The 25,748-nt window shown below is 43.3% G+C and overlaps 1 protein-coding gene across 4 annotated transcripts in view; it reads right to left on the bottom strand.

Moving 5' to 3' along the window:
• HEMK1 (HemK methyltransferase family member 1) overlaps window positions 1–25,748 on the bottom strand; it is a 1,059,949-nt gene that overhangs the window by 464,200 nt on the left and 570,001 nt on the right. The window lies entirely within an intron of this gene.

The following is a 25,748-nucleotide window of genomic DNA, read 5'->3' as shown; positions in this document are numbered from 1 at the left end:
CACAGAGAGTCCCTTGTTTAGGTGACATTCCTGAGCCCACCACAAAATTCTTTTGAAGGCAAGGTATTATTTGAATGACAGTGTCCAAATCCTGGCAGTGCTGTGTCCATACATTTTGAGATACCATTGTAGCTTCCTCATATGCAGTTTGGCATTGGGAAGCACCAGAATACAAGATGCCATGAACCCTAATGCTTGAAGGACTGTCCTTGCAGTCAGCACGGACTGATGAGATAGTTGATGGAAGTAAAGTGATAGACTCTTTTGTTTGTCCGGGTTAAAAAGGCCATCTGGGCTGCTGTATTCAGTCTCACACCCAGAAAGCACATGTCTTGAGAGGGTACTAGACTGGACTTTATTTCGTTCACAGAATACCCTAGGCATCTTAGCACTGCTATAACATATTCCAGATGCTGTAGAAGGTCTTCCTTTTCTTGAGCCAGAATCAGGCAGTCGTCCAAGTAAGGACAGATTTGAATTCCTTGAAGCCTGAAGTAAGCTATCACTGGAGCCAGAACCTTTGTGAATACTCAGTAGATAAGCCAAAGGGCAATGCAGAGAACTGATAATGAGAATTTCCAGCTCGAAACCGCAGATACTTCCTGCAACTTAGCCTTATAGGCACATGAAGGTAAGCTTCCTTGAGATCTAAAGTTACCATCCAGTGATCTTTGCCCAGCAGAGGTAAAAGCTGTTGTAACGTCAACATCTTGAACTTGGGAATGTCCAGAAAAGTGTTGAGGAGAGATAAATCCAAAATTGGTCTCCACGTGTTCCCCTTCTTTGGTACTAGGAACAGGCGAGAATAAAATCCTAGGCCCCTTTCTGATACAGGGACTGGCTGAATGGCCCCATCTGGAGTAACTGAGAAACTTGCTTGTGAGCCTCTTTTCTTTGTGGAGGAGAACGTCTGGCATGCCTTTGAAAGGGGCATTGTATGGAAATAAAATCTGTAACCGTGGTGAATGATATCCAACACCCATTTGTCTTGAGTAATTAAATCCCAATTTTCTTTGAAAAGAGACAGTCTTCCTCCCAAAGGTGCTGCCAGACGAGAATCTACTGGCAGCTGAAAAGACAGGTCATTGGGTCTTTTTACTAAAGGACTGACCCCTGCCCTCACTAGAAGTCTGAGCAGGTGAACTCCTGTTCTAGGCCTAAAAGAACCTTGAGCTCTGCCCAGACCTACCCCTAGACTGGGAATCATAAGCAGGATATGTCCAACCCTTAGCATGCCTATATCTACTAAACTTCGGTGGCTGCACCTGCGAAAAATCTTTAACAGTTTGCATAGACTTAGCTTTGTCCTCCATTTTCTTTAAAACTGCTTCCACAGGCGATCCAAACAACACATCAGACTGTAAAGGAGCATCCAAAATCCTTGTCTTAACATGCTCAGCTAAATTCTGATCCCTCAACCAGGCATGCCTGCGAAGAACAGAACTAGTAGCAGCCACCCTCGAGGAGGCCTGTACAGCATCAAAACCACATTGCAAAGAATGCTTACCCACTTGTTCAGACACATGAACCAAATCCAGCAACTCTTTACACTCAATACCTTCCGCCAAAGCATCCACCTTAGATTTTAATTGTGAAAGGAGATAATTCTGATATTTTAGCATGTGAAACTGACAATTCAACGCCCTCATGGCTAGAGTGGAAGAAGTATACACTTTCTTTCCCCACCTATCCAAAGCCCTTGCCTCTTTATCAGTGGGAACAGGATTTTTAACCACAGAAGCCTTAACACCTTTAGGCCCTGAGAAATAGTTTCTGGGTCCCCTAGGACTCTTAAACAAATACTTATGAGCTTCAGGCACCCTATAATACCTATCAGGCTTAACAGGAGCAGGAGGCAAAGAGTCAGGGTTCAGGAAGCCTCTGCAAAACATCTTCCACCACATTCAACACAGGAGGAATAGCTAAGGGCCTATGCTGGGGTAAAACAAGAATTCCTAAGCCTTTCCTGGAATCAGAGTAATCCTGGCCTTCCCATTTAAAGTGCTCCCTCATGGAATGCAGAGTCTCTGAAAATGAGAAATCCTCAGGAGGAGAAGCTGTAGGAGTGGAATCATCCACATCAGAATCAGAATATGTAGGATACTCCTGCAAGTCTTCAGAAGACTCTGAAGCCTCTGAACACTGTTCAAAACTATCAAACTCCGGTTCCACCCTAGGCCTCTTATCAGGAGGGGGCATAGAACCTCTAATCATAGTAATCAAATCTTCTGCCATTTTAAGCATATGTTTCTTAGGTACAGAACCCGAAATGCTAGGAGAAGCCCCACTGAAGCTGAACTTGGCCTACCTCTCAAAGAAGTTTTGGCAACAGAAGGAGAGGCTCTAACTACCTTGGGAAGAGAGGGAAGAACAGTTACCTGAGAAGCCCCCTCAGCCTGGCCTACCTCCTGAGAAGGCACATCCTGTAACAGTAAAGTTTCTGCCTGAGACTCCATGGAAACTCCTGGCAAAACCTCTGGCTCCACTGAACCTTCTAAAGAACCGGCGTCCGACTGCCGGTTCATCAAGCCTAGGCTTCGCGGTTTTGTCCTTGCGCTTCTTGGAAGGCGGCGCCGGAGCATCCGACGGCATTTTATAATTGCAACGCTTCCCAAACACTAACCTGGCACAGTCTAACCTCCTCTTAATAGTGCGTTTGTTAAACCTAGCACAAGAGCGGCAACCAACAACGTCGTGCTCAGGCCCTAAACAAGGTATACACAAGGTATGGTAATCCCTATGAGGTATCTGTTTCCCACAAGAAATACAGTTATTCACTTTTTCTGACATCCGGTTAAATACTGAGGCAAGAAAAACCAAAATGTTTAACTCTGTTTCGGTCTGAAACTCCGGTTTCGAAATATTTCAGAACGCCAACCTGCACTCGCAAAACTGCTTCTGCATCGGACCATGCGGCAAAAAAGACTGAGGATATGACGTGGGTCATGCGCATTAGTACCCTGACGACAGACTAATGCGCCCTGACCGACGTCAGCCTTATACTCTGGTATTCGGGCCGACTGGACGGCGGACTATACCCAATAGTAAGGACTGCAGCAATGGGGAACGAAGAACATCAAATTTATAGGAAACAAATAATTAGTGGGGGAAGGTAATAGTTTGGGAAGAGGCCATGCAGACATTGGATTGCAGGCTAAAGACTGCCTTTCCTATCAGGGATTAATATCATAGTATAAACAAAGAGAAAAGGATAGCTAAAGCTACAACAGAAACTGGTAAAAAAGGGATAATTAGCACAGCATATAACATATTGCACAATAACTATAGGAATCAATCAGAGGAGGTCAGAAAAAATTGGAAACGGTGATTAGATGAGCAGTTCACAAAGAAACAATGGGGGGTCATATGTATGGCTCCCAAATACTCAACATTTAGGATTTCTGCTTGTTAGTGTTTGCATAGGTACTTCTGTACCCCAAACGGAGGCCAAATAATTTTTCCTGAGCTAGAAGACAAATGGAGGTGTTATGAGGAAGAAAGAAGAACCTGGGAGCATATGTTTTGTTTTTGGAATATAATAAGTTGGCAGACTTTAAAAATTCCCTACAGAATACTCTGTCAGGAATACTGAGTGAGTAAATGAATGTTAACTAAGGAAATGATTTTCTGAGTTGAGCAACAGGATCTGAATTGCCTAGACATAGTAAGGCCTTGTTAATTTTAATTCAGGTGGCTGCCAAAAAAAACAATTACAAGAAAATGGAAGTCAAAATCTAAACCAACTGTACTTGAAGTAATGAATATTGTAACAGAGATAAAAGAAAATTAAGTGGGATTCTTAGAAAAGGGTAGGAGCAGATTACATAGAAAAAAATGAAAATTGTTGTAACAATACATGCAGAAAAATGTTTTAGAGGAGGAATGAGGTTTAGGAGAAGGTAGAAATTGAATACTTTATGGAATGTTGGCTTGATTATATTACATAGCAGAATATATGGGATATATTATGTGTGTAAATGTGAGGCTGTTAATATGGTTTGTTTACTTTTATATAAATGTAAGTTTACCAATGTCACAAGTTATAATTTAATAAAGGTGCTTCAAAAATATTTAGGGATGTAATTTCTTTTACACCTAGTGGCAGAAGAATTCAAATGTTTTGGGAGTTAGCAGTTAAAAACTCCCTTTCCCATACCTTATCTTGGAGTTTACTTATCCATCTTGTACATGCTCACTGTCCATTTCAATTAAGTGAAATGCACCACTTAAAATGTATCCACTTGATAGACACACACTGTTTTAGCAGTTTGTACGCTACTGAAAGGTATCCTGTTGTAGTCTGTTTTTCAAGTACAGCATACAAAGGTACTCAGAGCAAGTCAATGATGTGTCCTTACTTCCAAATGGTAGGCATACAGGATCATAGGAGGTTACTAGGCTAATGGCCCTAGGGCCCTTACAAGATAGCCAAGTACAACTCCTGTTCTCATGAATATCAAGGTATTGTGGAACTACAATAAATAGGTTCATAGATTAGTACTACACTAACTGCTCTTTTGGGCCATTTTAAGCCTAGCCAATTAACCCATGTGAGAACCAAACCCTACACCTTGTGTCTGTAAGGCAGATATCTAAACCATTATGCCAACCTCCCCTTTATAAATAAGTTCATAGATTAGCTAACTGCTCTTATGGGGCATTTTAAGCCTAGCCAATTAACTCATGTGAAAATCAAATCTTGCACCTTGTGTTTGTAAGGCAGATTAGATATCTTAACCATTATGCCAACCTCCCTATCTAGATTAGTACTAGCCTGATGGCTATTGTAGGCCATTTTAAAACTAACCAATTACCCATGTGAGAATCAAACCCTGCACCTTGTGTCTATAAGGTAAATGCCTTAACAATTGTGCCAACCCCCCCTCCCTTCTTAATTTCTGGAGTTGAACATCCTACCTTCTGCTTTAAGACTAATGTCTTAACCACTACACCATCTGGCAACTCTTTAAGCTGCATATCAGGAAGCAAGAAAGTACAGTTTTGTACCTACCATAAAAGTAGATGTTCGAGTGTTCACACTGCTGCAGTCATTACACTTGGGTTATCCTGTCTTCAGGCGGTCCCGCAGTCGGCCAGAGTTCCAAAGTCTTGGTCCGGCGTCGGTTGCTGTTGCTTCTTCCCTGATGTCAGTGTGCCAGGGGTATATAAGATGCATCCAACGCCATTTTCTTCAGTTTTTCTTGCCCCAGATGTCAGGTGCCCCCAAGTAGGTGGGCAATACATATTGCTAATAAAACATATATATAAAATAAAAACAATACCTTCGGTTACAAGCAAATACACTACAAAGGTTGCATAGGGTAGAAAGGTATAGATAAGTTCAGCTAGGACAGAGGGAATGGAGGGAGGGTAACCTGGACTGCAGCAGTGTGAACACTCGAACATCTACATTTATGGTAGGTACAAAACTGTACTATGTTCATCGTGTTACACTGCTGCAGTCATTACACTTGGGTAGAATCCCAAAGCTAAGGTTGGGTGGCTGGTCTATAAAGAGTTAGGATTGGCTATGAGGCCCTGCAGTACTGCAGTGGCAAATCCTGCTCTGGATTTAGAGTAAAGAGGCAAGTGGAAATGCTTGGTAAAGGTGTGCACTGAACTCCAAGTTGCAGCCTCCAAAATTTCCTTGGTTGGTACTCCTCTGAGAAAGGCTGTTGAAGTGGCTGTTGCTCTGGTAGAATGTGGCCTAATGTTATTAGGGACTGATTTTCCATGTTGTGTGTAGCAGTAACGAATACAGTGTCCTATCCATTTGGAGATGGTCTGCTTTGAGATAGCCTTGCCCTGTGATCCTGCAGCATATGCTACAAACAGTTGCTCAGTTTTCCTGTAAGCTTTTGTTTTGTCCAAGTAAAAGCGCAGCTGCCTGTGTATGTCCAAAGAGTGCAGAAGTTTCTCCCTTTTATTCTGGGGGTTTGGATAAAAAGTTGGCAAATGGATGGTTTGGTTAAGAGACACACTAGATACCACCTTTGGCATAAAGGTAGGGTTTGTCCTTAAAGAAACCCTGTCCTGATGAAAAATTAGAAAAGGTTCCACTGCCATTAATGCCTGTAGCTCTGAGACTCTTTGTGCTGAAGTTACTGCCAGGTGCAGAGCTGTATTCCATGATAAAAATTTTAGATCGGCTGTATTGGCTGGCTCAAAAGGTGGCAGGGTCAGTTTTTCCAGAACATAATTGAGGTCCCAAGTTGGTGTTGGTGCTCTCCGGGGTGGTCTTATGTTTTTAGCCCCTCTGAGGTACTGCTTTAGCAAGGAATGAGAGTATAAAGGAGGAGCCGTGTTGTAATGTGCTGAAATGGCAGAGGCGTGGATCTTAATTGATGAGAAGGATAGGCCTTGGTCCAGCATCTCAGTTAAGTATTGTAAAATTTGAGGAATTTGAGGAATGTTTGGGGCAAGAGGGTCAAGGCACAGAATCTCTTCCATTTTTCTGAGTAAGATTTCCTGGTGCTAGGCCTCCTGGCCTCCAAAATGACATCCATAACAGCTTTAGAGAGAGGTGTTGCCTGTTTGACTAATGAATCTGCCATGCAGCCAGGTTTAGGGTTTTGTGCTGACCGTGCAAGATCTGATTGTTTTGTTGAGTCAGAAGGTGTGAAATTTCAGGCAAAATGCATGGTGGGCCTTGAGCTAAGTTCTTTAAGATTGGGTACCAGTGCTGGCGTGGCCAGTCTGGAACAATCAGGATCATCTGTGGTTTTTCTTGTCTGGCTTTTAGGAGTACCTTTGAAAGGACAGGCAGTGGTGGGAAGGCATAAACTTTTAGTCTTTTCCAGCTGAACGAAAGAGCATCCACTTTCCATGTTTGTGTGTGGTAAGTCCTTGTGCAGAATTTTTGTAGTTGGAAATTCAGTGGGGAAGCAAAAAGATCTATGTCTGGGCATCCCCATTTTTGTGTTACCATGCTGAAGATTTGTGGATTCAATTTCCATTCATGAGGGTCCATGATATTTCTGCTTAGATCGTCTGCCAGAGTATTTTTCTTTCCTGGCAGGAATTGTGCTTGCAGATGAACTTGATAAGTTAGAGCTGTGTTCCACAAGGTTATGGCTTGCCTGCATAGGGGATAAGAATGAGTGCCCCCTTGCTTGTTTATGTACCACATTACTGTGGTGTTGTCTGTCTTTAATAATAATTGTCCTGGATGCAGAAGGTCCTTGAAAGCTGTTAAGGCATTTTGAACAGCCAACATCTCTTTTTGATTGATGTGAAGATGCATTTGGTCTGTGGTCCACTTGCCCTGAATACATTTTCCTGCCATGTGTGTTCCCCAGGTGTAATCCAAAGCATCTGTTGTTAGGGTCTGCCTGGCTGTGGGTAGAGTGAAAGGCTGACCCTTGTTGAGGTGACATGCCTGTGCCCACCATCGAAACTCTTGTTGTAGGCAGGGAATTATTGGTATTACTGCTTCTAAACTGCGAGTGTTGAGTTCAAACACTTTTTAGGTACCATTGTAATTTCCTCATATGCAGTCTGGCATATGGAATTAGTAGTATGCAGGATGCCATGAATCCCAGGGCCTGCAGAATTCTTCTTGCAGGGAGATGGGACTTTTTTGCCAATAATTGAAAATATTGAGTCAGTTGTCCTTGTTTGGCGTGAGATAAGCCATCTGGGCCGTTGTATTTAAGCTGGCACCCAGGAATATTATCTGTTGTGAGGGCACTAGTTTTGACTTCTTTTCATTTACTGTGTACCCTAGAGAAATTAGCAACCTTTTTACAAACGCCAGATGCTTTAGAAGAATGTCATTTGTCTCTGCTTGAATGAGGCAGTCATCCAGGTATGGATATATTTGAATTCCTTTTTGTCTGCAAAATGCAATTACTGGTGCCAGGCACTTTGTAAAGACCCTGGGTGCAGTAGATAAGCCAAACGGCAGTGCAGAGAATTGGTAGTGCATTGTACCAGCTTTGAATCTGAGGTATCTTCTGCAATTTTGTCTGACAGGGCATGCAGGTATGCCTCTTTGAGGTCCAGAGTAACAAGCCAATCCTTCTTGCCCAGCATGGGAAGAAGCTGCTGTAGTGTCAACATTTTGAATTTCGGAACATCCAGGTAAGTATTTAGAGTTGAAAGGTCTAGTATGGGTCTCCATGCTCTGTCCTTTCTGGGGACCAGGAAGAGTCGAGTAAAATCCTTGTCCTTGTTCCTGCTGTGGTACTTAGCTCTCATGTCCATGAGGGCTGAAATTTGTTTTTGAGCCTCTGCCCATAGATTTTGTGGCAGGTTTGGCATTCCTTTTAGCCTTGGTAAAGTGTGAAAGTGGAACCTGTAACCTTGAGACACAATATTCAGAACCCATTTGTCTTGGGTGATTGTTTGCCAATTTTGAGAAAAAGTGCCAGTTTTCCCCCTAAGGGGGTTGCCAAAAGGGAAGTGCTTGGCATATGAAGGGGGAAGTCATTGGGACTGTTTCCTGTAAGGTTGAGACTTGTCCTCACCTCCTTTTGGGGTTGAGGTACCCCACTGTCGTTGTCTGTTAGAGCCTTGGGGTTGAGATCTGCCTCTTGGGCGTCTGTTCTGCCTCTCTGTGGCCTGTCTGACACTGGAAAGGACCAATTCTTTGTAGGCCAATTTCTGCTAAATCGAGGTGGCTGTACCTGTACAAAATCTTTGACTGTTTGCATAGATTTAGCTTTATCCTCCATTTTCTTTAACACCCCTTCTGCCTTAACACCAAACAAGGTATCATGCTGTAAAGGAGCATCCAATAATTTTGCCTTAACATGATCAGGTAAACTCTGTTCTTTTAACCAAGCATGTCTTCGAATCACAGAACCTGTAACTGCGGCTCTACAAGATGCCTCTAAAGAATCAAAACCACATTGCAGAGTATGTTTTCCCACCTGTTCAACTGCATGCAATAAATCCTGCATTTCTTTACAGTCAGGAGCTTCTGAGCTTGCAAGCATTTTCTGTTTTAACTGAGCCATTAAATATTGTTGGTACTTAAGCATGTGAAACTGGCAATTTAAAGCCCTTACTGCTAAAGTTGCAGAAGTGTAAACTTTCTTCTCCCATCTATCCAATGCTCTAGAATCTCTGTCAGAGCGGACTGGATTTTTTGCAATGGAAGCCTTAACCCCTTTGGGACCCTGGGAAATAGTTTCTGGATCAGCAGAAGGGTTTTTATAAAGAAACTTGTGAGAGTCAGGGACTCTATAATACCTATCTGGCTTGGCTGGTGCAGAGGGCAAAGAATCAGGAGATAAGCTGGATTCAGAGAACACATCATCCACAATATCTAACACAGGCGGAATAGCCAGGGGCCTGTGCTGAGGCAATAAAAGTAATTCCTTGAGCCTTTTCTTGGAGTCTGAATAATCCTGACTTTCCCAATGGAAATGCTCCCTCATGGTATGTAAAGTTTCCCCAAAAGAGTAATCCTCAGGAGGAGAGGCTGAAGGGATAGATTCTTCAGCATCAGAGTCCTCATAGGGGGGTAGAGAGTATCCCTGGTCTGAAGAGGAATCAGAGGAAATGGAAACCTGATCAGAGGAATCGTAGTCTGTATCCTGCCGAGGCCTTTTCTCAGGTGGGGGATGGGAACCCCTGATTAGAGTAATGAGGTCTTCGGCCATTTTAAGCATCTGTTTCTTAGGCATGGAGGACTGTCCAGGAGAATGCTGTACTTGCTTCTTTGTCTTTAATGGTGTTTTTGTCTTGGCTGTTGCTTTAATGGTAAGTTGTGAAGGTTTGAAAACACCCTCAGAAGCCGATGCCTGCTCAGCAGCTCCGGACCCATCTGAGGGATTAGTTTCCGTAGGCCCAATACCTTGAGTTTCCAGAGGCCTAGTTGTCTCCATGTGAGAGTCGGAGGCGGCCTGTGGCTCTGAGGTAGCGGGTGTCAGGAGCTGTGAAAGCGCCTCATTGAGAACCGGCGACTAGCCTAGAAGAGGCTTCGTCGTCAGTTTTGGGTCTCGGATGCCTGTCTTTATCCTTGTCTTTGCATTTTTTAAGAATTGCGGTCGTTGGTTGATCCGACGGCATAGTATAATTGAACCTTTGCCCAAAGTAGTGCAAAGCAAAATCAAAACGTCATTTTATAGTGCGTTTGTTAAATCTAGCACAAAACTGACAACTAGTGATGTCGTGATCAAGGCCTAGGCATGGAATACAGTAAGAGTGGAAGTCCTTATGAGGTATTTGCTTCCCACAAGAAATACAATTATTAACTTTTTCTGACATTGGTCTGAGGCAACAAAAACTTTATTGAAGACTGGATCTCTGAAACTGACTTTGAAAATCTCAGGAGTCGGCTGACCGGCACTTGCAAACTGCTTTTGCTTCGGGCACCGCGCAGCAAGAAAGACTGAAGAAAATGGCGTTGGATGCATCTTATATACACCTGGCGCACTGCCGTCAGGGAAGAAGCGACAGCAACCGACACTGGACCAAGACTCTGGAACTCTGGCCGACTGTGGGACCGCCTGACGGCAGGATAACCCAAGTGTAATGACTGCAGCAGTGTAACACGATGAACATCTAGGAAGCACAAGTAATGAATTATGGATAAGCACAATTGTGTGACTTTCACCCAATGGTCCTAATGTTATCCCACATTCTAGACAGAAATCCTAAACCATTTTAAAAATATTTTGTTTTTATAGTTAGTTCATTTTCAGATATGATTATATAACGAGTGCTTTCATGTTACTCAATTAAACTAAACATCATTTGTTCAAACTTTTACTAGTCTGTGCTTCTGTATTTCTTTGCCTTCAAAAATTAAATACCATCCGTGTGGCATCCCCAATGTGTGCACCTATACACCATCATTATAAATACTTTCATTACATATCATACTTTCTAAGGGTGTGGATTTGCTTAGCCATTGTGAACATGTGATCTGCAGAGATTTGTTTTCTTCCAAGTTACCATAGATGAGAGCATGAAACAGTATATAAAACAGGCAATGAAGAAATTAATTTTCCTTCCTATAAAGAAATATTTTCAGATGCACAATGTTTGCTGCAAGTGTATTTTCTGGAAGTCAAAAAAATACACAACAGGTTTACAATCAAGTAAGACGAACAAAGCTAAGGGACTTTTCACGGCATTTTCTTAACAGGTTGCTACAAAGACAGAAGAACATTACAAAAACAAAGAAAAGAAAAAAACTAAGGCCAGGGCATAAGAAATGAGGAAAAAACTTTTATGGACTCCTAAACTGCTAACTCGTGAATATTAGTTCATGCTTTAGGAATTAGGTAGCTACATACAGCAGTTATGCTACATATGGCAGACTGCAGCTTTTACAGCTCTCAAATTTTAACCAACTTACAGTCTTCACTACTTTCCAAACTTAAAACCATCTACAATAAAGTTACTAGATTTGCAGTCAATCTACCCTTAAGATCACACCACTGTCATGCTCTCTAGACACTCAGCTGGCTAGAGTTTCCTAACCAACTCTTATGTACCCAACTTCTCATTATCCATACTATTCTGAATAAGCCCTCCTCTTGTCCTAGCATTTCGTCACTTGTCCCCCTCTATAAGCCCCCTCGATCCCTCTTACAAATTCACAAACCTAAAAAGTCTATTGGACAGAATCTCTACAGCTACTTCCCTGCTCTTGCATGGAACAAGCTCCCCATGAACCTTAGAAACATTTCGTACATCCATGAATTCAAGAAAACTCTCAAAAGGTACCTTAACAGCACATGGATTTGCCTCTATAATCATCCCACACACAAACCCACCCCTTTTTCTATCACTATCCTCTCTATTCTTCCCTTCCCTACCATAACTCACTTAACTGCTCTGTATTGTACAATTACCCTCTGAAGATAACTTAGTGTGTTATGTAAATGCATTCAAATGTTTTAGTGTATATTTCTTTGCTATGTTTTTTCTTCAATGTTATAATGCATCTTACTGTATTCTACTGTGGACCTTTAGCTACATTTGCTTACCTGTTTTACTGTAAATTTTTTCAATGTACTCATCTTCAATTTTGTAAATTTGCTTGTTTACTTGTACTGTGGAGCTTTTCTCCCCAGGCCTCCATTGAAAAAGGGCTTTTGCTCAGATGGACTATCCCAGTTAGCAAATGTCAAATAAATAAATAAAGGCATCACCTGTAAACCTGGATAGACAGTAAGTATATGGTGCACACAGCAGGGCTAGAAAACAGGGTCCAAGACACATTATACAAAGTTAAACGTCACTTTGTGCAAACTATGAATACAGAACATGGCATATACAAAATTCAGCAGTGTCAAGCATGAAATAGGTGTGCAGAGAACATTTATACTAGGTTCTGGACAGTAGCTAGAACATGTTAACTGATATTTGTAAAGAATGAAGACAAAGACAATACAGGGTATTAGGAGTAGAAGGGCACGGAGAAAAAAACACTAAATGAACCAGAAATGTTCTTGCATAACACATCAGATTTTGCTAGATCCCTTGCATACCAGAAACTTAGGTAGAAAATTATAAGGATTGTAGAAAAACTAAGTAAATAAAACAAATAAATAAAGCAAGAACCAAAATTAACACTGAAAAAACAAAATGAAATGGTACGAGCACAAACTAAAGAAAATATATAACTTCACCAGGAAGTAGAAAGTGGTATAAAAGCAGTGTAAGTACAGAGTGGGGGACATAATTCTCATAAAGCATAGTATAGAACCAGTCATTCATAAACTCTGTGCAAAGTGCAGAAAGAGAAACTCATCTGCAAAGTTTCCTGAAGCAATAATATTGTCAGACCAGAGAGAACACAGCCAGTAAGGCAAGGCAAAAGGACATCTGTATAAAGAATATGACACTGCGAACTGTGTTGGCTAAAGTAACAAAGCTACTAGTGAACACTGTGACAATAAAAATGGCATGAAAGTATACAAATTACATTACACTAGGAGCTTGTAAAGAAGCAAGCATTTACACTAAGGGCCAGATTCTAAAACAGTTGCTCTCAGTGTAAATGACTTATAAACAAGATTACAATGTGAACTAGTCTTTTAGAATTCGGCCCTAATAATATACACTCATTAAAGAAATTACTGACAGACTGAAACCTCTGTGAACATAACATCAGAAGAAGAAGATGACTATCAATTTTGGGCACAACTAGAGTTGAAAATGTATGGCACCAGAACATACGCACACAGATCAACCACTGTCTCTGATTTTTAATATGCACCCAAGCAGTTTCCAAAGTAGTTTACAGAGGTGTGTGAAATGGTTGGAAATGATCATCTTTACCTCTAAATGGTCCACTCTAAGAAAAAAGTGGAGCGTTCTCTACAGGTAAGAGAGACGCACCTACTCCAACTGCAGAAATTTAGATATCCTGGGGTAGGAGACTGACTAGAAGAATGATGAACACACTATTACTGCAGGCATTGTATAGGATGATGGTCATAGTAAAATGCTTCCAATTTCTGAGTCTGTTTATATCTCCATCCTCACCTTAGCTATGAGCTGTGAGTTGTGAGTGAAAGGGTAGAAGAAATTAGGTTCCCCTCAAAGGGTGGCTAGACTCATTTCTCATGATAAAGTGACGAATTTAGCAACCTGGCAGAATCTCAAACTAGAGACAATGTTCCAAAGGGGTGAAGGGAGTCAGTTGAGATGGTTTGTGTACTTATTTATTATACACTCTGAAGCCTCTAATGAGAAGTCTGACCTAGCACGGTCCACTGTGGGGGTGACCCAGGGCAAACACAGGACATGACAGACAGACTCTCTCAATTTGCACAGTAACACCTGGGGAGTCTACACAATGCATCACAAACTGTTGTTGGGAGAAGGATAGTTTGATTTGTACTGCTCAGCTTGAGCTCATCACCAGAGCAAGAACTTCATAAGGTAGATGTATGGACTAATGGCAAATAGTGACTAAGACACTGCCACGCATATGTATATATCAAATGTAGGCCTCTGATGGCCTTACATTGTGCAAACTTCCAAGATATTCCATTTATGAAGGCTCTCTTCATGATTCCAGCTTAAGATGTGAAATGCAATCGACATCAGGATGTATCAGCACTGACTTAGCATTATATAAGACTTTTTTTAACATAAATCAGAATTATGTGCATGTGTAGTTGCATGTATGGAGTTCTGGGCCTCCAAAATGGGCAAGATCGACTATTGTTTTAAATACAGCATTTACAATTATCATTTTCTGACAGTTGTTTTTTGGGGGCTGTAACCCAGAAGAAAGTATCACAAGCAAACTGTGGTCTTTCATTTACCTACTCCTCAGATAAGAAGTCCAGAGTTACATGAACCATTATGACTTTCCAAGTCTTTCATGCAAAATAAGCACTGCTTACCAAGCTGAACAAAATAACTGGTATTGTGTTATACCACAGGATGACTGTAGCTTAGTCCTATAGTATGTGAGACATACACTTATCCATGTGAAGAAAAAATAAGTTCAACTGGTAACTGAGATGCAACTATATAGCCAAACTGGAGGCTGAGCTCTCTCAACTCAGGACTGGCAAAACCAGACAGGAGGAGAAGGCAACCACACACACCATAAACCCAGTCTCACATAGAACTATCACAACTACAAATCAAACACATAAACACACAAAGACATACTCTGAGGCACTGATCAAAAATCTACCAAAATAGCAGAGGCCTCCAAAGCAGACACCCAAACAACTGCCACCTCATGACATAACACAAGCAACACATAGATCACAAAGTCAGTGTGCAAATCAGTCACAGCCCTTAAGGCCAAACACAATGCCAGACACACTTGTCATAGGTGACTCCATAGTCGGACACACTGACGTCCCACTCACCAGACTGAACAAGGAGAGGGTCACAGTAAGCTGCCTGTCGGGCGCTAGAATCTGCCACATAACACAAGCACTCAGGTCACTCCACAGCAAGTACAAGTATGACTCAGTCATTGTCCATGCCGGTGTGAATGACCTGAGACGTACCTCCCTGGACTACATGAAAAGAGACATAAAGGAGCTCTCAGATTATGTAGCCCAGGCTGGTATGACCCTGACCCTGAGCAGTATCCTACCTTCACCAAGAATGATGCCACAATACAGAGACAAAATGATCAGTTTTAATAATTGGCTTAATTTCTGGTGTCATTCTAAGGGGATCCAATGTCTGTCTGCCTGGAATGACATGCTTGACAAGCCACGCTGCTTCTCAAGGGACGGCTTGCACCTGTCACCCCTGGGTTTCGGATATTGGCAAAGGCTCTTGCCACCCCCATAGTGCCTTTTTTAGACAAGGCTCAAATTCTAAACCCACCGCCCTAGAAAACAATAATGGAAAAAAACTAAGGGTAATGCTGCTCAATGCCAGAAGTCTAAATCTCAAGATGCATGCCCTCGAAGCCCTCCTCAGTATGGAGAACATCGATGCCTGTGCTGTGACTGAAACCTGGTTCAAGGCTCCTGAGAGCACCCCGGCACTATCAGGTTTTACCTCATATCATGCGTTCCGGCCCCAAAACCCGGACCATACCACAAAAGGAGGGGGTGTATCCATATTCATCAAGGATACCCACACCTCCAGGCTGGTGGCAACTCACGAAGCATCAGAGACCATTCAGGTGCAATTAACCATAGGCAAATCTGCTCTACAGTTTGTAGCATGTTACAGGCCACCCTCTCAAACTCAGGAAACCCACACAGCCTTCCTGAAGACACTGGAGAGTATAAATGTCTCTAAATGTCTCTCCAAACACCATCATATTGGGTGACTTCAACTACCCAAACATAGACTGGGAACATTACTCAAGCCCCAATACCCTAGCCCAAAGGTTCCTGGAGTTCATAAACTCAAATGCTATGGAACAACTTGTCACCATTCCCACAAGAGGTGAAAATATACTAGACCTGATCATCACAAACATGGGGACAAAATGCTCCACACCGGAAGTATATCCCTCATTGGTGAGATCAGTCCATAAACTAATCTCACTGGAGATCCACATCCCGCGCCCACCCCAACAAAAGACCACAGTGAAGAACTTCTCAAAAGCCAACTTCACACTTCTTAAGACTGGTGTGGTATCCTTCAAGGCCCCTGAGCCATTGGAAACCACAACCCACGCTGCTGAATCCCTTACAAATGCTTTCTACGAGCACCTCCAGGATTGCATGGATCAAGCAATCCCAAATAAAATCAAGACCCTTTCCACCAAAGGCAAGCGCACGATCTGATGGACCCCAGCCATAAACAAACTTTACAAGAGGAGAAAGCTACTACAAGATAGAGGAAAATCCCTAAAAGGGAAGACATCTCTGATTAATACTAGTAAAAAACTACGATCACTCATAAAATCATCCAAGGCCAACTTTGAGAGAAAAATCGCCAAGGACTCAAAAGACAATCATAAGGCCTTCTTTAGCTATGTTAGAAATCTGGGTGGAAACACCCAGATATGCTCAGAATTAGTCCAAAATTATACAAAAATCACTGAACCCACAGACATTGCAAACATACTGGCAGACAGGTTCAGTGAAAATTTCTCCCCTCCCTCCACCCCAAAAGGAGAAATATCTATCCCAGCAGAGTGTAGCCTCCCAATCATCTCAAATGCCCAGGTGAGAGCTGCTCTCTAAAGCTAAAAACACAGCATCAATGGGACCGGATGGTGTCCCCGGCTGTGTGCTACACGAACTCAATGAGGAACTAAACCCACACATAAGGCTGCTGTTTAATCTTAGCCTTACCACAGGATACGTACCGAAAGAGTGGCATCACGGCAACTGTGGTCCCACTCCACAAAGGTGGTGCTTCTACGGACACTGGTAATTACCGCCCCATAAGCTTAACAAGCCTGGTCTGCAAAGCTATGGAGAGGATCATAATGGAACTCATAAATAAAGACATAGGGGACCTACAGACATTGGATCCTACCCAATTCAGCTTTGTCAAGGGCAGATCATGTCTCTTGAACTTGGTCGACTTTTTTGAAACAGTCACCAAGGCCATTGATGAGGGTAAGGCAGTTCACACAGCCTACCTTGACCTTGCAAAGCTTTCACACAATACCCCACTCAGGTATCATAGAAAACCTCACCAGCTTAAATGTAAACCCATACGTCACAAGATGGGTTGCAAACTGGCTCAAGGACAGAACCCACAGGGTTAGAGTTGCTGGTGCCATGTCAGACTCCAAGCCAGTCACAAGCGGTGTCCCACAGGGCTCAGTCCTGGGCCCCTCTTGTTCAGCATCTACTTTTCAGAAGTGCAGGCAAACATAGGAGGATTGTGGCTGACAAAGTTTGCAGATGACTGCAAACTGGGCCATAGTTGAAAATCCATCAGACACAGATATCCTTCAGAGAGGTCTCATAGAAATGGATAACTGGTGCCAGAGCCATGGCCTTAAGCTAAACGCCAAAAATGTATAGTCATACCCTTTGGTAAAAACAAGGTAACCCCAAGTTACCACATAGGTGGCAATCCATTAAGCACAGAAGAGGTTATCAAGGACCTGGGGACCCAAGTTGACAGTAACCTTTCTTTTGACACTCACATTGCCAAAGTGGTTAGGAGGACCTTCTACATTGCCCAGCTGATTATGAAGGGATTCACATCCATATCAAGGGAGGTCATTGTTCCCCTGTACTCTTCACTTATCAGACCAATGACTGAGTACAATGCCCCATTCGGAATGTATCTTACCCGACACCTACAGCAACTGGAAAGACCCCAAAAGTTCCTCACCAAAAGGATAAAGGGGCTCAAAAATATGCCATATGCTGCCCGACTGAAGAAACTCCAGCTCTATTCAGTCGCATACCGTCTGCTCAGAGGTGACCTGTGCCTGACATACAAGGCCATGTCCAACCCGGAATTAATGGACATGCTCCACCTCAAAAAATCCAAATCCACCAGAGCCACAAGAGCAAGAGACTTAAACCTCAACACGGATATAAATAGGACATGCTGGAGGGACAGATTCATCACCCAGAGACTCCCTATGCTATGGAACAGAATCCTGGTCCATGTGAGACAGAGCACATTGCTGGCTCTGTTCAAGAGGAATCTTGACCAGTGGATGGGAGATCGTAGGTTTACCCCGGGGATCATCTCTGTATCACTGCTGGACAAAGGCACGGCAAACTAATGGGTAAAGTATTCTTCAACCTAAGGGGTGGTGAAAGCCACACAACTCTGGCTAGGCTTATAAATGCCCTAGGGCAGATAGCCTAGTATGAACCTATGAACCTATGAATGTGTGGTACATGAGGCAGTCTAACAATTGTCTCCTAAGCTGAAAAAAATGGAATTCACACCAAAATGCTTGCTTAGACAAGGTTTAAAATAATAAACTTTCAATCCTATCAAAAAAGTGATAAATACAAATTCTCAACAAGCCAGATCACTTGAGAATTTTAACTCTTTTAAAGTGCAGGCTGCTTCCTAACCAGCAGAACAGGAGAAAGTAGTATCAGCCTTTCAATAGCAGCTACAGTACAGTTTTGTACCTACCATAAATGTAGATGTTCGAGTGCTAATACAGCTGCAGTAATCACATATGGGTTCTCTGCCGTCAGGCGGTCCTTCGGTCGGCCGAATTCCAAAGTCTTGGTCCGGCGTCGGTTGTTGTCACTTTCTTTCCTGACTTCAGTGCGACAGGGGTATATAAGACACAGCCGACGCCATATTCTTCAGTCTTTTCTTGCCCCAGATATCAGGTGCCCCCAGAAGGAAGGCAATACATAAATTATATATAAAAATATATTCAAGCAATGCAATGTAATCAAAAAACAGTAGTTGCAAGCAAATACACCATAGGAGGATAACCCAAATTAGGTTGTAAGAGGAGGTGTTAGCCACTAGTCCTTTACCAAGAGGGGAAGGAGGGAGGGAAACCTGTACTGCAGCTGTATTAGCACTCGAACATCTACATTTATGGTAGGTACAAAACTATACTATGTTCATCGTGCATACAGCTGCAGTAATCCCATATGGGTAGAATCCCAAAGCTACGCAAAGGGTGGTAGGCACTAGGTGGAACTGGGATGAGCCAGAATGCCCTGCAATACAGCAGTGGCAAAGCCTGCTCTAGTTTTGGAATATAAAGGCAGGTGGTAGTGTTTTGTGAAGGTGCACAAACTCCAAGTGGCTGCCTCCAAAATATTTTTGGTAGGAACTCCTCTGAGGAAGGCTGTAGAGGTAGATGTGGCCCTGGTGGAGTGGGATCTGATGCCTGTAGGGACAGATTTCCCATGATAGGAGTAACAAAATCGTATGCAGTGGCCTATCCATTTTGAAATTGTCTGTTTGGTAACAGGCTTCCCTTGAGCTCCTACAGCATAGGACACAAAAAGCTGTTCTGATTTCCTGAAAGGCTTTGTTCTGTCCAAATAATAACGTAGCTGCCTATGGATGTCTAAGGAATGTAGCAGCCTTTCCCCTTTGTTTTGAGGATTGGGGTAAAAGGTAGGTAAATGTATGGCTTGATTCAAAGCTACCCTGGATACCACTTTAGGCATAAATGACGGATTGGTTCAAAGGGAAACCCTGTCCTGATGGAAGATGAGAAAGGGCTGCACAGCCATGAGGGCTTGTAGCTCCGAAACCCTCCGAGCTGAGGTAATGGCCAGAAGGAAAGCTGTTTTCCAGGACAAATATTGCAAATCTGTTGAGGCAGCTGGTTCAAAGGGAGGCAATGTTAAATGTTCTGGAATGTAATTAAGATCCCAGGCTGGCACTGGTTGTTTCCTTGGTGGTCTTATATTCTTAGCCCCTCTGAGGAACTGTCTTAAAAGTGGGTGAGAGAATAACGGTGGATCCGTGTTGAATTCTGCAGAAATGGCTGAGGCATGGATTTTTATGGAGGAAAATGAAAGCCCACTGTTCAGCAGCTCAGCCTGATACTGTAATACCTGAGGCAAATTTAGTTTTCTAGGATCCTGGCCTTTTTTCTCATTCCAGGAGCAAAACCGTTTCCATTTTGCGGAGTAGGCCTTTCTAGTTGATGGCCTTCTGGCCTCCAGAATGACGTCCTGCACCTCTTTGGGGAGTAGGATCTGTTGTGGTGTTAAGGAATTTTCCATGCAGCGAGATTGAGTGTTTTCAGCTGACTGTGAAGAGTTTTGTAGCTGTGCTGAGTCAGCAGAAGAGGCATTAGAGGTAGAAGCCAGGGAGGAGTATGTGTTAGGCTCCTCAGGAGTGGGTACCAGTGCTGTCTTGGCCAGTCTGGAGCAATCAGTATCATCTTCGGTCTGTCTGCTCTTGCTTTCAGGAGCACCTTGGGCAGAAGAGGCAGAGGTGGGAAAGCGTACACTGTCCATGCTGTCCAACTGAATGAAAGGGCATCCACTCTCCAGGCCTTTGGATGGAAGGTCCTTGAACAAAACTTTTCCAATTGATGATTCCTGTGGGAGGCAAAGAGATCTATGTCTGGCCTTCCCCATGCTTGGATTATCTGTGTAAACACCTGAGGATGCAACTTCCATTCGTGCGGATCTGTCATATTTCTGCTTAGACTGTCTGCCAGCGTGTTTTCCAAACCTGGCAAGTACTGTGCTTGAAGTTCGATTTGCCATTCCAGAGCCAAGTTCCAAAGTGTCATGGCTAGTCTGCACAGGGGGTATGAATGTGTTCCTCCTTGTTTGTTTATGTACCACATTACTGTGGTGTTGTCTGTTCTTATCAATAATTGTCCTGGATGCAGGAGGTCCTTGAATGCTGTAATTGCATTTATCACTGCTAGCATTTCTTTTTGGTTGATGTGAAGGTGCTTTTCCTTTTGGGACCATTTGTCCTGAATGCACCTGTCTGTCATGTGCGCCCCCCAGGCATAATCTGAGGCGTCTGTTGTGATTACTTGATTTGCTTGAGGCTTGCAGAATGGGAGACCTGTGTTTGTTTGACATGCTTGGGCCCACCATAGAAATTCCTTTTGCAAACATGGAATTATTGGTATTATTGTTTCCAAATTGTGGCTGTGCTGAGACCATAGGTTTTTTAGGTACCATTGAAGTTTTCTCATATGCAACTTTGCACATGGGATTAAAAGAATGCAAGATGCCATGAAGCCCAGAGCCTGCAGGATTTTCCTTGCAGTAAGCCTGGTACAATTTGCTAGTATTTTGAAGTACTGTGTTAGTTGCCCCTGTTTTTCTGGCGTAAGGTAGGCCATCTGGGTGTTTGTGTCCAAGTTGGCACCCAGGAAAGTTATTTTCTGAGATGGTGTTAGCCTGGATTTCTCTTTGCTGATTGTGTACCCCAGAGAATTCAGTAACCGTATTGCATAATCCAGATGTTCCAGAAGTTTGTGCTTGCTGTCCGCTTGGATCAGGCAGTCGTCCAAATAAGGGTAAATTTGTATCCCTTGAAGTCTGCAGTAGGCGATTACTGATGCCAGGCATTTCGTGAATACTCTGGGCGCAGTAGATAAGCCAAAGGGCAGTGCAGAGAATTGATAGTGGATTAAACCTGCAAGAAATCTGAGGTATCTTCTGCAGCTTTGTCTGACTGGGACATGCAGGTATGCCTCCTTGAGGTCCAATGTTACCAGCCAAAACCCCTTGCCCAGCATGGGAAGAAAATGCTGTAATGTGAGCATCTTGAATTTTGGTACGAGTAGAAATGTATTTAGGATGGATAAGTCCAAAATCGGTCTCCAGTCGGTTCCTTTCCTTGGTACCAGAAATAGTCTGGAATAAAAACCTTGACCTTGTTCATGAGTAGGTACCTCTTGAATAGCTTTCATGTCCATGAGTTTTGAAATTTGTATTTGTGCCTCTGCCCTTTGATTGTGTGGCAGGTTTGGCATGCCTCTCATTTTTGGAAGAGTGTGAAAATGAAATCTGTAGCCTCTGTTTATAATATCCAGGATCCATTTGTCTGTTGTGATAATATGCCAATTTCTTGTAAATAATGCCAGCTTTCCTCCCAAGGGAGCTGCCAGCTGAGACTTGCTTGGCATGAAAAGGAGGAAGTCATTGTGTTTGTTTTCTGTATTGTTGTGCACTGTCTTCGCCACCTCTTGGTGCTGGAGTTTGCCATTGTCTGCCTCTATATGATCCTTGAGATTGACCTCGGCCCCTTGTGCGCCTGTACCTACCTCTTTGGGGCTTGTCCGTGGCTGGAAAGGACCAGTTTTTAGAAGGCCAATTTCTGCTAAAACGAGGTGGTTGTACCTGTAGAAAAGCCTTGACAGTTTGCATAGATTTAGCTTTTTCTTCCATTTTGCGTAGTATTTCCTCAGCATTAGTACCAAATAGTACATCCTTTTGTAAAGGAGCATCTAGTAGTTTAGCTTTAACATGATCAGGCAAGCTTTGTTCCCTAAGCCAAGCATGTCTACGAATGACTGAGCCTGTAACAGCAGCTCTACTTGAGGCCTCTAAGGCATCATAGCCACATTGTAAGGTGTGTTTACCCACTTGTTCTGCACAATGCATCATATCCTGCAATTCCTTCAAATCTGGTTGTTCAGGTTGAGACATTTTATTTCTTAATTGAGATAACAGAAACTGCTGGTATTTAAGCATATGGAACTGACAATTTAAGGCCCTCATGGCTAGGGTGGCTGAGGTGTATACCTTTTCCCCCCACCTTTCTAAGGATCTAGATTCTCTTTCGGAAGGAAGTGGATTCTTGGCAGTAGAGGCCTTCATTCCCTTGGGGCCTTGAGAAATGGTTTCAGGGTCAGCATTATGGCTTTTGAAAAGAAATTGGTGAGAGTTAGGAACTCTGTAGTACCTATCAGGTTTGACTGGAGCAGGAGGCAGGGAATCCGGACTAAGACAAGCCTCTGAGTAAACATCATCAACTATGTCCAAGACAGGAGGTATAGCCAGCGGTCTGTGTTGAGGTAACAAAAGAAATTCCCTAAGCCTTTTCTTGGAATCAGAAAAGTCTTGGCCTTCCCAATGGAAGTGCTCCCTCAAGGTGTGCAAGGTTTCCCCAAAAGAGAAATCCTCTGGGGGAGATACAGAAGGAATGGACTGTTCTGCATCCGAATCTTCATAAGGGGAGTACGAGTGTTCCTCTACATCAGAATGTTCTGAGAAAATGGAGCCCTGTTCAGAAGAGGGAGAATCTTCCTCCACTCTGGATCTCTTGTCTGGAGGGGGTTGGGAACCCCTGAAAAGGGTAATCAAATCCTCAGCCATTTTAAGCATCTGCTTTTTAGGCATGGGGCCTGGGGATGGGCCCTGAGCAACAGGCCTCTTGGGATGCATGGCTGATTTGGACTTAGTAAAGGCCTTAATGGAAAAGGAAGATGAGGGCCTAAAGACACCCTGGGTGGAAGTGGACCTGTCCACATTAGGAGACTCAACACTCACAGTGGCTTCAGTGGTTGTAGTCTGAGTAAGGGCCGAGGCACCTGCGGTCTCGGGTACAGAAGACACCGCCAAAGAAGTGTCGTCGGTAGTCAGGGACTGCAAAGGCGTCTGGCTGAGTACCGGACCACGTGCAGTCAGTTTTGGCGTGGTGTCAGTGGAGACCGCGGACCTCGCGTGTTGGTCCTTGTCCTTGAGTTTTTTGGACAAAACGGTAGTCGGAGTCTCCGACGACATTTTATAATCAAAGGCTTTACCAAAATAATGTTGGGCGAACTCCACCCGATGCTTAATAGTGCGTTTATTGAAAGTAGCACAAAAGCGACAGCCCGAGATGTCGTGGTCTGGGCCTAAACAAGGTATGCAGAGGGAATGGAAATCCTAATGCGGTATTTGCTTCCCACAAGAAATACAATTGTTAACTTTGTCTGACATCGGTCTGAGACAAGAAAAGTTTCCCCAACGGGGTACATTTTTCGTAAATTCAGGAGCTGGCCGACCGGCACTTGCGAAATGCTTCTGCTTCGGGCACCGCGTGGCAAAAAAGACTGAAGAATATGGCGTCGGCTGTGTCTTATATACCCCTGTCGCACTGACGTCAGGAAAGAAAGCGACAACAACCGACGCCGGACCAAGACTTTGGAATTCGGCCGACCGAGGGACCACCTGACGGCAGAGAACCCATATGTGATTACTGCAGCTGTATGCACGATGAACATCATTTCTTTTCACCTAAGAAACTGCCCACCTATTAAAAAAAAACCTTCAGTCAGCAAGCCATTACCGCTTGGTCAGCTCTGAATACACTATACAGTAAAATCTCAGTTAACCAGTACCCATTGGGATTGGTAGATGCCAGGTAAAAAGAAGTTATGTGCCTACCATAACGATCCATGTTAGTTGTCATCATCTCACCTTCCTTCTTGCTGTTTGGGTTCGGAGCCGATACTTGACTCCGACTCCGCCATTTTCTACAGCTCGAGAGCTGTTTACTGGCTCGAGGCTACCCCTTATCCAAGCATGCCCAGCATCAGCTACCCAGATCTCGTTTGTGATAGCGCACACTAGACATAAGTAGAGTAACCAGTTCCTAAAAACTGGTTTTCCAATATACCTAAACAAGGAAAGAGTTGGGAGGGGTTGGGAGGGTGGCCTAATGGTTAGTGGGTTTGCACAACAACAAGGTGCAGGCAGGTTTGAGTCTCACAAGGGATAATTGGCTAAAAGCTTAAAATGGCTCGAAAGGGCAGTTAGCTTAGTACTAACCTATGAACCTATGAACCTAAATTACCTGGCATGTGAAGTAATAAAAGATGCTCAGCCAGTGAAAACAAAAGGGAACTCCTCACAATCCTCTAGGAAGGGGGAAGGAGGGAGGGATGCAAGAAGGAAGGCGAGATGAACACAACTAACATGGAACATTATGGTAGGTACATAACTTTTTTATGTTAAGTTGTCCATCTCGCCTTCGTTCTTGCTGTTTGGAACAGCGTCCCTAGCACCTAAAATCCCGGGTGGCTCATTGGAACAGACTCTTCAAAACAGTAGAACCAAAGGAAGCTCTGCTCCGGGAGACCATATCTACCTTGTAATGAGAGATAAAAGTGTGAGAGTTTGCCCAAGTGGCAGCTGCACAGACTGAGTCTATGGGCAACCTAGACTGAAAAGCTACAGAGGTGGCTAATGCTCTAGTGGAATGACCTTTTGGTTTAGCTGGTAGCTCTTTATTTCGTAACTGATAAATAAAGGCAATAGTATCAGATAACCATCTGGATAAGGTCACTTTAGAAACTGGAAGGCCTTGTTTGTAGAAAGCATAAGAAAGAAATAACTGGTCTGACTTTCTTAGTTCCTTAGTTCTATGGAAGTAAAAACACAATTATCTGTGCACATCCAATTGGTGGAGCTTGTATTCTGCCTTGTTGCTGTGATTAGGAAAGAAAACTGGGAGATCTATGGATTGATTTAAATTGTTCTCTGAGCAGACTTTAGGAATAAAGGATGGATTGGTCCTCAGAGAAACTCTGTCCTTGTGAAATACCAGGTAAGGAGGACGAACACATAGTGCTTGAAGTTCTAAGACATGTCTAACTGAAGTGATAGCAACCAGAAAAAGTGTCTTCCAAGAAAGAAATTAAGCGCATGATGCTGCCGGTTCAAAGGGAGGCAAAATTAATGAAGCTAAAACTAAATTGAGATCCCAAGGAGGAGGAGGATCTCTAACTGGGGGTCTAAGAAGAGATGTTCCTTTCATAAAGGCCTTGCAGAGCTTATGAGACATTATGCTAGAATTAAACATACCAATATGAAAATTAGAAATGGCAGCTAGTTGTACTCTAATGGTAGCGGAAGCCACACCAGACTGAAAAAGCTGTGCTAGAAATTCAAGAAGGATCCAAATTTCTAGATTCTGCCCAGTAAGACAACCGTTTCCATTTACTAGCATACATTTTCCTCCTAGTAGACTTA

This window comes from Protopterus annectens, chromosome 7.part0 (assembly GCF_019279795.1).
Source record: "Protopterus annectens isolate FY-2018-M chromosome 7.part0, PAN1.0, whole genome shotgun sequence".
In the NCBI taxonomy this organism is placed as follows: domain Eukaryota; kingdom Metazoa; phylum Chordata; order Ceratodontiformes; family Protopteridae; genus Protopterus; species Protopterus annectens.
Note: the sequence above shows the minus strand (reverse complement) of the source record. Positions and strands in the feature narration are given on the sequence as shown.